Source organism: Triticum dicoccoides, chromosome 4B (assembly GCF_002162155.2).
Source record: "Triticum dicoccoides isolate Atlit2015 ecotype Zavitan chromosome 4B, WEW_v2.0, whole genome shotgun sequence".
Classification (NCBI taxonomy): domain Eukaryota; kingdom Viridiplantae; phylum Streptophyta; class Magnoliopsida; order Poales; family Poaceae; genus Triticum; species Triticum dicoccoides.
Window position 1 is genome coordinate 570,824,578 of NC_041387.1, and position 12,036 is coordinate 570,836,613.

The following is a 12,036-nucleotide window of genomic DNA, read 5'->3' on the forward strand; positions in this document are numbered from 1 at the left end:
CAACGATATTCGTAATGTTGTCTTACTCGTGGTTGATCCCTCGAGCATACACCATTATATCTTTTGGGTCTGACCAATGCTATCACTTGTTCACTTAACTATGGAATTCCTTTTAAAAGGAAACCCAGATGAATTGTTGTTGTGCCCATTGACAACATCCTTGTCTTCTCCATAATTTTGCTGAACATTAAGCTAGTGTTGGAAACTTTTGAAAGCATTTGTTCATGCTAGCTCATGAAGCATATGTTCGGATGTAAGAAGTGACTTCCTCTAGTTCATGTGCATTTGATGCAAGTTGCCGCCGTGGAATCGAGAAAGTCAATGTTGCTTCCTCTGGAATCATCGCAAGTCAGTCATGCACACGTGCGAAGTATTCTGTGGTCTGGAGACTTGCAACCTTCATTCCATATGTGTATCCTAGCACACCAAGCCACTGACTGATTTGTTCAAGGAGAAGGAGTATCTTCATAAGAGCTAATCCGGACTTATGAAAGAACTTCGATACCCTCGTTGATGGTTCCCAACCTGAACTCGGTAGTGTTTCATTGTAAGACTACCACGTGGTCATGCTTGTCTAGGACATCGTGTTCACACGTGTGTAGCAGAACCAGCTCATGTTTTGGAGCTTACTATCATAGTTCATTTCCCGAGAATCTCGCAACGTCATCTCGTCGATTTGTGTTGCAAACTTTCATTTTTCTTCCTAGACTCGATGAGTCTGGAATATCCTGACACCAACCAGATCTGAATCTCAGGCAGATATGATGGGTTGGAACATTTTCCAAGAACTATAATATCGGTCCCTGGAAACCGGTAAAGTGGATGTCGTGGCCAACACACCCAGCCGGAAGACCTATTATTGTAGTATCTTGATTGAAGAAGTTGGCCACCTCCCCATCAGGATTTCGTAGGATTTACCTCCGTAACTGTTCCTTATGGATTCTATTGCTCCCGAAGTCCGACCTTTTACTTGATGTTCTAGTTATCAAACCATATCTATGAATGGGATACGCTAGCACATCAAGGAGAACATTAGAAGCGGAGTGCTAAATGTCTCTCGGTCGATCATCCAGATTTTCTTTCCTTGGCATTGCTAGGGTGAAATCTGAGAAAGTGTTATCTTCCTTTGCATCTGCATCATCCATCATCATTCATCATGGTAGCAAGTTGTGTTGCCAGGATCCTTGACACGGATGTTGGTAAAACCTTGATGATTATGGAAATGCTCAAGTTCTTGAGAGCACGCACAAGCGCTACGTGTTATCATCGGCTCTAACTGGGATTCCTCTCAGTTTCCTCGGTTATGCTATAACCACTCCAACAATGAATTCACTCTCTATTGTTGGGTTCTTCCCCAGTTACCAGAATCATTCCCAGCATTTGCATTTTGTTCCCAGCTTGCACCGCCAATGTGCCATTCTACCATGGGTCTCTTCCATTTCCGGTGGTAAGCAAGTTCATCCATTACGTTGTCTTCAACAAGGTAATCCACATCATCCAAGTCCGAGTATGCCATTCTACCAACCCCCCTCCAAACGATTGCTCGAGAATTGCCTTAGGCTGGTTTAAAGAGTTTCAATGATCTCTGAATCAAAGGTAATTCTTTTTGCCACTTAAGGGGATATTTATATGAGTCACCTTCCCTAAGGTGCATCGTTATGGTATTATGGAAACTCAACTCCTCGCTACATTGACAACCGTCCACCACCCTCTTAGGTGTGGAATTGTGGTCTACCTAGTGAACCTTCGTCATCTGCTTCACTCCATTCCTATGGATGTGTGCTTCGCCTCTCAGCTCGAGAGATGTTGCTATGTCTCATTCTGTGAGTTAATCCTGAGTTATTCGACCTTCAAGAAGACCGATCCTTCTAGAGTCTCCTTCTCCTCTCATTGTCATAATAACTGGAGTTCTCAGAACAAGACGTCGAGACAATGATGGTGATCGAATCAACGCTCTTATGAAGTGCACCCTGGATCGTGAAGATTATACTAGTTGCGTTTCCCCTTCATCCTACCCTACGCTTGAATCTCGAGACGAGATTCTTGTTTAGTGGGGGTGAGTTGTCACATCCCTAGCTTCTGGTGCTGCCTGGTGTTTGCATCATGTTTAAATTTTGAAACTTGAACTGAGGGAAATTGGAAGCCTCAAAACCCTAAATAAAAGAAGGGCAAAAACCCTAAAAATCTCATTCATTGTTCCAAAATGCTCTTCTTAAATGTTTGATAATTTTTGGCAAGGGTTCTGGTCCCAACCAAAATATTGAACATTTTTAAGGATTTATTTTTGGGACTTTGAATTTAATTCATTAGCTATTTGAATTTGAATTATATTCATATAATTAGAATATAATTTCAAATATCCCTGAAATATTTTATGAGCTTTTGGAAAAGCCCATCTAGCAAAATAAAAATATTCAGAGGAGCTTTTGGCATTGTTTGAATTATTTTAAAATTCAAAACAGTGGCAAAAGAATTAAATAAAAGAACAGAAACTTACCTGGGCTTACCTGGCGCCACTTACCTGGCCCAGCACGGCCCAGCCCATCTCCACTCCCCCCCTGTCATCTTCCTCTGCCAGTAGGCAGAGGCGAGGCGTGGCGCGCGGCCACGCGCCCCGGCCACCTCCTGCTTCCCGGCCACCTCCTGTTTCCCCGGCCCTCCTAGACGATGCCACGGAGACGCCCCCGACCCCTCGACCCTCTCTCACTCTCCCGTGTCTCTCCCTCCGTCCCTATCCTCCTCTGCTCCCTCTCTCTCGCCCGGACCGAACGGAGCCGCCGCCACCGACGAGCTCCCTCACGGCCACCGCCACCCCCTCTCCTCTCCGACGCGCTCCCGAGCTCCGCCGGTCCTCCCTCGTCCTCCTCGTCGTCTCGCGCGACCATAAGAGCCCCTGGATGCCGCTAGCCTCGCCGTTCCCCCCCTCGGCCACCGGGGATCGCCGTCGTCAAATTCGTCGTCGTTCGGCCTTCCCCGAGCCCGCCGTCCACCTCTACGGGATCCACGTGAGCTCCTCCGTCGTTTCCCCCTCTCCCCTGACTCGTTTTCTTCCTCTAACACCGACAACCGTCGGAGCCGAGAGCTCTTCGCCGCCGGCCATGTCGCCGCCGTAGCCACGGTTGCCTAGAGCTGCAACCGAGCACGCAGCCGTGCTCAGTGCACCCCCAGGAGGCCATAGCACCCATCCGCACCCTCTGCTGTGCTTCCTAACGTCGACTCCGAGCTCACCCGAACTCCGGCCGCCGCCGAAGTCGACGCTGCGCTCGACTCAGGCCACGTCTCACCCTCCCGATGCTACCAATGGATGCGCGCAAACGCCAGCAAGCTAACGCCGCCACCAGCTCGTCCTCTTGTGCACCATAGCGCTACGCCGCCCGAACCCGTAGCTCCGGCCGCCGCCGTTCTGGTCGCCGCCGTCGACCCCGGCCTCCCTGTGCCCAGCTGCGTGCGCCCCTAGACGCGCGGGAGCACGGGCTCCCTCCTGGTGCCCTCAGGGTGCCCAACCGCAGCCTGTAGCGCCGCCCCGACCAACTCCGGCGAGTTCCCGCCGCTGTTGTGGTCGCCGGCGTCACCTGCTGATGTGGCGCCGGTTAATTAGTGCTAATAACCCCGCTAAACACCCCAGAGCCACTGCCATGTGGGCCACTGCGCTTAATTAGGTTAATATAATTATTTTGTTAAATTAGTGTTAGTGCCATGGACCCCACGTGTCAGCTTTGACTCTGGCCCAGTCATCGTTGACCGGTCCCACCTGTCATTCACTCAATCCAGACCTGAGTCACTGACCAGTGGGCCCCACTGGTCAGGTTTGACCAGCAGCAGCGTCTGTTGACCTGCTGACGTCATAGTGACGCAATGCTGACGCAATAAGTATTTTCTGGATTTATTTTTATTCAGGAAATTCCAGAAAATTGTATAAACTTCTAAAAATCATAGAAATTCAACCGTAACTCCAAATTAAATAATTTATATATGAAAAATTATCAGAAAAATTCAAGGAATCCATCTGTACCATTTTCATGCATGTTTGATCAATGTTTGTCCTCTGTTTTGGACAAAACAAATAAAGGGCATTTAAATAATCATATATGGAGTTGGAGTTTGAATCTTGTATTCAAACCAACTTCATTTAATCTGTTGCTAGTTGCATTAGCCCAAAACACATTCATTTTGCCATGTCATGATCATGCATCATATTGTGCATTGCATTGATTGTGTTCCCTTCTGTGTTGCCGGTATTTGTCCCCTCTCGATAGACGTGATACCGATGATGTGATCGTTGACACTGATGAAGACTCAATGCTATCTTCAGAAGTGCCAGGCAAGCAAAACCCCCTTGCTCATTCCGATAAAATCCCACTCTCTCGCTCCTGCTCTCTTTACTGCATTAGGACAACAACGACATATTTGTTACTTGCTGCGGTAGCTGAACCCCTTTATCCTTTGCATGACCTGTCATTGCCACAGTAAATAGATGAAACCCACTAGCATGAGTAGGAGTTGTTTGAGCCCTGTTGTGCCTACTCATTCATGTTTGTTTGTCATGCCTGCTACTGCTTAGAGTTGAGTCAGGTCTGATTCATCGGGGATGAATCAGAGGTGTGTGAACATGTCCTACTGTGTGTGAGCTAAGTGTGTGAATACGATTTGGTAAAGGTAGCGGTGAGAGGCCATGTAGGAGTACATGGTGGGTTGTCTCATTGAAGCCGTCCTCAGGAACTGAGTTCTGTGTTTGTGATCCATGATTCAGCTACTACCATACATTGGGCCCTGAAATATGACCCCGCTCGACTTCTTATTCACCCTAGTCCTCTGTCCAGGAGTTGCAAGTAGTTTCTGGTGTTTGTAGCTTACTGGAGGCCGTGGACAGCGCTGACCATAGGGGTGGGCTGTGATGCGGTAGGTACGTGGCACGGTGTACCGGATGCCCGTTTGGTATCTCGGGAACCCTGTTCACATCGTTTGGGGCTGTGAGCGAAACTCCGGCCGGATCTCCTCATGGATGGAACCCGAATAGGCAATAAACCTGGACTAGAGACTTGAGTGTTTAGGTAGGTCGTGGTCTACACCCACGTCGGCTTTCGCTTGAAGTCTGCCGAGCACATGTCGTGTGCAGACGCTAAGTGGTGGAAACATGTATGAAGAAGTACACCCCTGCAGGGTTAACATCATCTATTCGAATAGCCGTGTCCGCGGTAAAGGACTTCTGGGTTGCTTATATCAGTTCATAGACAAGTGAAAGTGGATACCCTAAAATACGCAAGATAAGCGTGAGTGCTATGGATGGCGTTCTCGTAGGGAGACGGGAGCGGATCCATAGTGGTGTATTGATATGGTGAATATGTGGACTCGTGTGCGCCACCTCAAAAGAGTTACTTGCAGTCGTAGTTCAGGATAGCCACCGAGTCAAAGCTGGCTTGCTGCAGTTAAACCCCACCATCCCCTTTGTTGATAATGATGCATATGTAGATAGTTCTGATGTAAGTCTTGCTGGGTACATTTGTACTCACGTTTGCCTATTTATGTTTTTGCAGAGAGACTTCGGTCTCGCTAGTAGTTCCGCGTGGACTTTGACGTTTAGCTTGTTACCTCAGCTACGATCTTGTGCCTCGGCAGGATTTGGTAGATAGTCAGGCTTCTCAGCCTTTTCTTTGTAGATGTCTGTACTCAGACATGTTGAGCTTCCGCTTGTGCTTTGATCTGTATGCTCTGAATGTTGGGTCATGAGACTCATGTTTGTAATATCTCGCTCCTCGGAGTCTATTGGATAAATACTTGAGTCGTAGAGTCATGTTGTGATGCCATGTTGTGTTTGCACATATCGAGCATATTGTGTGTATGTTATTGAAATGCTTGGTATGTGTGGGATCTGACTATCTAGTTGTTTATCTTTAGTAGCCTCTCTTACCGGGAAATGTCTCCTAGTGTTTCCACCGAGCCATGGTAGCTTGCTACTGCTCTGGAACACTTAGGCTGGCCGGCATGTGTCCTTCTTCGTTCCTGTGTCTGTCCCTTCGGGGAAATGTCACGCGATGAATACCGGAGTCCTGTTAGCCCGCTACAGCCCGGTTCACCGGAGTCCTGCTAGCCCAGTGCTACAGCCTGAATTCACTCGCTGATGACCGACACGTTCGATGCTGGGTCATGGATGCCTGTCCCTGTAAGTCTGTGCCACTTTGGGTTTACAACTAGCCATGTCAGCCCGGGCTCCTTATCATATGGATGCTAGCGACACTATCATATACGTGTGCCAAAAGGCGCAAACGGTCCCGGGCAAAGGTAAGGCGACACCCGTGGGAATATCGTGCGTGAGGCCGCAAAGTGATATGAGGTGTTACATGCTAGATCGATGTGGCATTGAGTCGGGGTCCCTATCCCCGCCGACCGATTCCCTATCCCGCCGGTCCCGACGAGCGGCCGTGCGCGCGATGAGGAGATCGAGCGCCGCCGCCGCCTCCTCCCCGACGACCTCTTCTACGACGCCAGGTACGCCCCTGACTCCGGGCTTTGGGACACCTGGTTTTGTGACAAGCACGACACCAGGCGCGCGTCATTCTTCGCCGACACCTCAACGGGGACGCGACGGCCACGACAGGAGCGCGCAGCGCCTGCTCCCCAGGAGCGCGAGCGTAGGCGGGTGCGCGACGTCACGCCCACGGCGTCGCCTTCGCCGTCTCCATCGCCACCACCACCTCCTCGCATGACGGAGGAGGAGGAGGCCCGTCTCGTTGCGCGCGTCATGGAGGACTCCATGTGCACGCACGACGAGCGCCAGTGGGAGGGCCTCGAAGAGATGATGGCCCACTCTGCCGCCGGCGAGGTCGCCATCCCTGAGCTCGAGATGGTGGCGAAGGAGGAGGAGGAGGTGGAGGAGCCGCCGGTGGCCGCGTTCCACCCGACCCTGGTTGGCCAGGGGTGGGGCTGGTCGTGCACGATAGAAGAGATGGCCGACGCCGTGGGCGTGAACTGGCGCCCCACGCCGCCGCGGTCACCGAAGCGGGAGGCGTCGCCGCGGGAGGAGGTGGTGCAGGCACCTCCCGCCGTCCAGCCCGCCCCCGTCTACCACGCACCGCCGGCCCACCTCTGGACGCCGCCGGCCTACGTTGACCTGGTCAGCGACGACGATGACACCGGCGGCCAGTGAGCGGCGTCGGCCACGGCATCGACGGGCGCGCCAGGAGCAAGAGCGCGCGGGATGCGTTTTTCTTTTTTGTTTTATGCTAATTACGAACTGGGCCGTTAAGTGGACTGACAAACTGGGCCGTTTTGTGGCCGTAACCCCTATATATATGTTTTATGTTTTTTAACTAAGTTTATTTACTTTTTTAGTCATTTCATTTGGTTTTTAAACTTTTTTTATTCACGTCCACCCCGGACAGGTTTTGGGGTGCGGCCACGCGTTGGGCGCACCCACGACCCATCGGACAAACGCGGACATGGGCGAACCCATCAGCGCCCCAAAGGGACAAAATCCGGCCAAACCGGACGTCCGTTTGGGGTGGTGCGGCCAACTCCACCGCGCGACCCTATCCTGTCCGGCCCCGTCCGTTTGGGGTAAAAGGGATAAAAGAGGCGGCCCAGCGCGCGGCCTCAAACGGACAAATGTCCGGATTCCGTCCGTTTTCGACCCATCCCCGGCCCAAACTTGCGCTTGGTTTGGGGTGAAACGGACGCGCGCGGACGATTGCGACGCACGCCCTTGTCCCCCCCGTGGCCCGCCTGTCGACTGAAACGGACGCTTCACTCTCTCTCCCCGCCCCGCCCCGCCGCCGGCGCCACCCCTATTCTCCGGCCGCCTCCTCACCGCGCAGCCCCCCGCCGTCCATACCAAACTACGTCTCGACATGGCCACCACCACGCCCGCGCTTTTGCCGTAGTTTTGGTCATCTATCGGGGGAGGTTTGGCCGTTGCCGTCCTTGCCGATGGCGGAGGGGACACGACTGCCGGCGATGGACCAAGGCGGATTCCGACGAGAGCTCCAGAGCGGCCAGTAGCCGGCCGGCAACCACCCCTGCTGCGTCAAGGTGATCATCGCGGGCTCTTCGCCACCACGACCGGAAGGTGTTCGACCTTTTGCCATCAAAGGTATGGACAGTGGAGACGAGTTTTTCTTTCATCACTTCCTTTGTTCGTCGGACGATTCGCCGTCGGATGATGAAGATCTTGTGGTGGCTGCACTGGTCGTTCACGACCATATTCAACGGCAGCTTCCTCGGTACAGGGGGTCACTCCCTGGCCATGCTCCCAACCTGAACCGCAACAGGGAGAGAGGCCACGCCCTGCTTTATGCCGATTACTTTGCCAACACCCCACTCTTCAAGCCGGATAAATTTCGTCGCCATTTTCGTATGGCAAGGCATGTGTTCAATCGTATCCGAGAGGGAGTGGTTGCTCATGACCCATACTTCCAGTGCAAGACGGATGCCCTTGGCAAGCTTGGATTCTCCTCTTACCAGAAATGCACCGCGGCCATCCGCATGCTTGCATATGGTATTCCAGGCGATCTGGTGGACGAGTATGTGCGTATGAGTGAGACAACATGTCTGATGTCAATGTACAAGTTTTGCCAGGCTGTGATCGAGGTGTTTGGCCCAGAGTACTTGAGGCAGCCAACTGCCGCTGATACAGAGAGATTGTTGGCGACCAACGCAGCTAGAGGCTTTCCAGGCATGCTTGGCAGCATAGATTGTATGCATTGGGAGTGGAAGAACTGTCCATTTGCTTGGCAGGGCCAGTACAAGGGGCATGTTAACGGGTGCACTGTCATATTAGAAGCGGTGGCATCGCAAGATCTTTGGATATGGCATTCTTTTTTCGGCATGGCAGGTTCTCACAATGATATCAACGTGCTGCAGCGCTCTCCAGTCTTCGCAAGGCTTGCAGAAGGCCACTCCCCACCTGTCAACTTTGAGATCAACGGCCACCAGTACAACAAGGGATACTATCTAGCAGATGGTATATATCCTCAATGGTCAACTTTTGTGAAGACAATCTCGAAACCCCAAGGTGCGAAGAGAAAGAGATTTGCCCAAATGAAAGAGAGTGTTAGAAAGGATGTGGAACGTGCTTTTGGTGTGCTTCAATCCCGGTGGGGTATCGTTCGAAACCCTGCACTGTCATGGGATGAAAGGAAGCTTTTGGGAGGTGATGACTGCTTGTGTGATCATGCACAACATGATCGTCGAGGACGAGCGTGACGAGAGTATCTTCGACCAAGGATTTGATTATCAAGGTGAAAATATTGAGCCCCTTCACCAAGACCCGACCACATTTGAACAGTTTGTCGAATTCCACCATGAGATGCGTGATTGGCACACTCATTTGAATCTTCAAAATGACTTGGTTGAGCACGTCTGGGATCACATTGGCAACCAATAGATGTATTGGTCCAATTTATGTTCAGTCAAGACAATTTCGATTTGGTTGTAAAACTATTTTATTAAAGACAATTCCAATTGGGTTGTAAAACTATTTTAATTTTTAGACAAATATTTGGGTTGGAAACTAGTTTTGATGCAAATTTGGGCATCTTTGGCAGGATGGGGCAAATGGATGCGGCCGCGCTCTGGGCGCACGGCCACCGCATCCCAGGACAGGCCCGAACACAACCCCAAATCCCTACCCAAACGGACAGAAACCGGACAAAACGGACGTCCGTTTGGGGTCGCGCGGTGGAGTTGGCCTAAGAGCATCTCCAGCTGTTGGCCCCTTAGGGGCGCCTAAAATCGCCGCCTGGGGTGATCCGGCGTAAAAAATGGGCCTGGGGACGAGTTGTCCCCCAGCCGCCGGCCCCAGGACCGCACCCAGGCGCGAAAAAAAATTTGTATAGCAAATTTCAGGCAAAGTTCGACTAAAACACGCCAAATTTCGGCAAGCTTGGGCTTTATATTCGCGGATTTAAGTCGAGTAGTCGCCATTACATATAAAAACTAATAAAAAAACTTGCTGAAGGCCAAGAAGTCGTCGTCGTCGCCGCCATCGTCGGCCTTCTCCTCTTTGACTCGGGCACCGCTGCTGGACCCCTCCCCGGCTGGTAGCGGCGGCGGCGCGTCGTCATCATCGATGATGACGATTCCTCCTTCATCGCGGCCTCGGCGGCGCTGCGCGAAGCGCCGCAGGGCGGCGCACTGGCGCTCCCTCGCCATCTTCAGGGAGTCTTGGCGTGCCCATTCAAGGGCCGCGCCGTCGTCGAGCTCGACCTCGCCGTGCTTCGTCTTCAGCAGCGCCAGCCCCGGCTCCGTCTTCACCAGCGCGAGACCAGCTCCGTCTTCGGCTTGACAAAGCGCGGGGGAGGAGCCGACGAGGAGGCGCGCCCGTCGCCCTCGCTGATGGAGTGGCTGGGGAGAAGAGCTCGGCGGCGGCGCTCGGGAGAGGGAGGGCTGGGGGAGAAGAGCTCGGCGGCAGCGCACGGGAGAGGTAGCACTCATCAGAGGCGAACGCGGCCATATATAGCCGCGCCGCGTCCATGTCTACGCGTCCGAGGGAGGGGAGGCGTCAGCGTGCCACCCCGTGATGCGCCGCCCGTGAGGAATCAATGGCAAAGCTGACCGGCAGCAGCCTTACCATTGATTCCCCGCGGAAAACCGAGGCGTCGGGAGAAGACGAGGCAGGCGGTGTTGCTGACGCGGCTGGCCCGCGTCGCTTTCGCGCCAGAAACGATTCGTCCGGCGCCCCCAGCACGCCGGGTTCGGGTTGGGTCCGCCGGCGCCAATTTCGGCCCGAGCCGGCGAAAAATGGGCCCCTGGGGGCGCGACTGGGCCAATTTTTTGGCGCCGGCGGCCGAAAAGTCGCCTGGGGGGCCTTGTTGGGGGCGCGGCTGGAGATGCTCTAAGAGCATCTCCAACCGTTCGTCCCGCCGAAAAAAGCGGCATAGGAGCGTACCGGCGCTAGATTGGTCTCTAGGGGTCGTTTCTCCCCAGCCACGCCCCCAGGTGCCGCCCCGAGACGCCCCATGTTCAAAAGCGATCGTCCCCGCTAAAAAAACACAGTTCAGCGATCGGGCGCCACTGTTCAGTGATCAAATGAAAGGATACGCGGTAGTTCAGCGTACAAAAAAGGAAGGAAGGGCGCGCGGGATTGCATCAAACGACGATCAAACGTATAGCTCAACCTCCGGCGTCGTCGACGGCGTGCGCGGGCTGGGAGGAGTCAGCGCGGCTTTCGGGCTGGTCGGCGCGACTTCTGTGCTGCTGGGCGCGCGGGAGCCATCGTCGGCGGGGCTGGGCGTCGCGTAGACGTCCTCTGTCAGGCTGGGCGGCGTTGTCGGCGGCGTCGGTATCTGGTTCAGGATGAGGCCTCGCTCCGCCAAGAACCACGCCTTGAGCTTCTCGTCGCGGCTCTGGAGCATGTCGGCGCCGCCCATCAAGAAAGCCTGATCGTTGTTCCTCTTCTTCGCTGCAACATTGGACCGGAGCAGGTCGAGTTTGACAGTGTTGTTCATCATCAAGGCAGCCCACCTCGCCTTCGTTTTCTCTTCCCGCTGGGCGAGGCGTCGGCGATGCAATTTTGATGGATTCTTGAACGCGCGCGGCAGCCGACTCGGCGTATTTCGCCTTCTTGGCTCCTTTGTTGCCGTCCGGGCGCCCGTCGGCCGCGCCAGCGGTAGGCGCGTCCGGCTTGTACGTCTCCTTGGCTTTGGCGAGAGTGCGCCGGACCCCCGCCCACTTCTCGCACTTGTCGATCCGCTTGAAAACGTGGAGGTACTTGAACTCTACGTCGCCGTTGTCATCGCGGAACATGGCGAACATGCGCAACAACTGCGCCGAGAAAAAGAACGTCATTTGGCGCCAGAGCGCGCCCGGGCACGCACACGGCAAAAGGCAATAGTAAGGGCGGCGTGCTATACCCGATCCTCGATGCTGGTGCCACTATTCGGGCAAGCCACGACCTCCTCGACGATTCCATGCCATTTGTTGCACGTCGTTTGGATGAGCCCCCAATGGTTCGCCATTGCCTTCGACCTATGCTTCATGTGGATGCCTTTGAAGTAGGGGTCGACGAGCTTGCGCTCGTCGAACTCGGCCTTGATGCGGGCC

General features: G+C 53.6%; 1 pseudogene; it reads left to right on the plus strand.

The window, feature by feature from the left end:
* Window positions 1-6,739: 6,739 nt before the first annotated feature.
* Window positions 6,740-9,355, plus strand: LOC119292821 (annotated as a pseudogene).
* The last annotated feature ends 2,681 nt before the right edge of the window (window positions 9,356-12,036 follow it).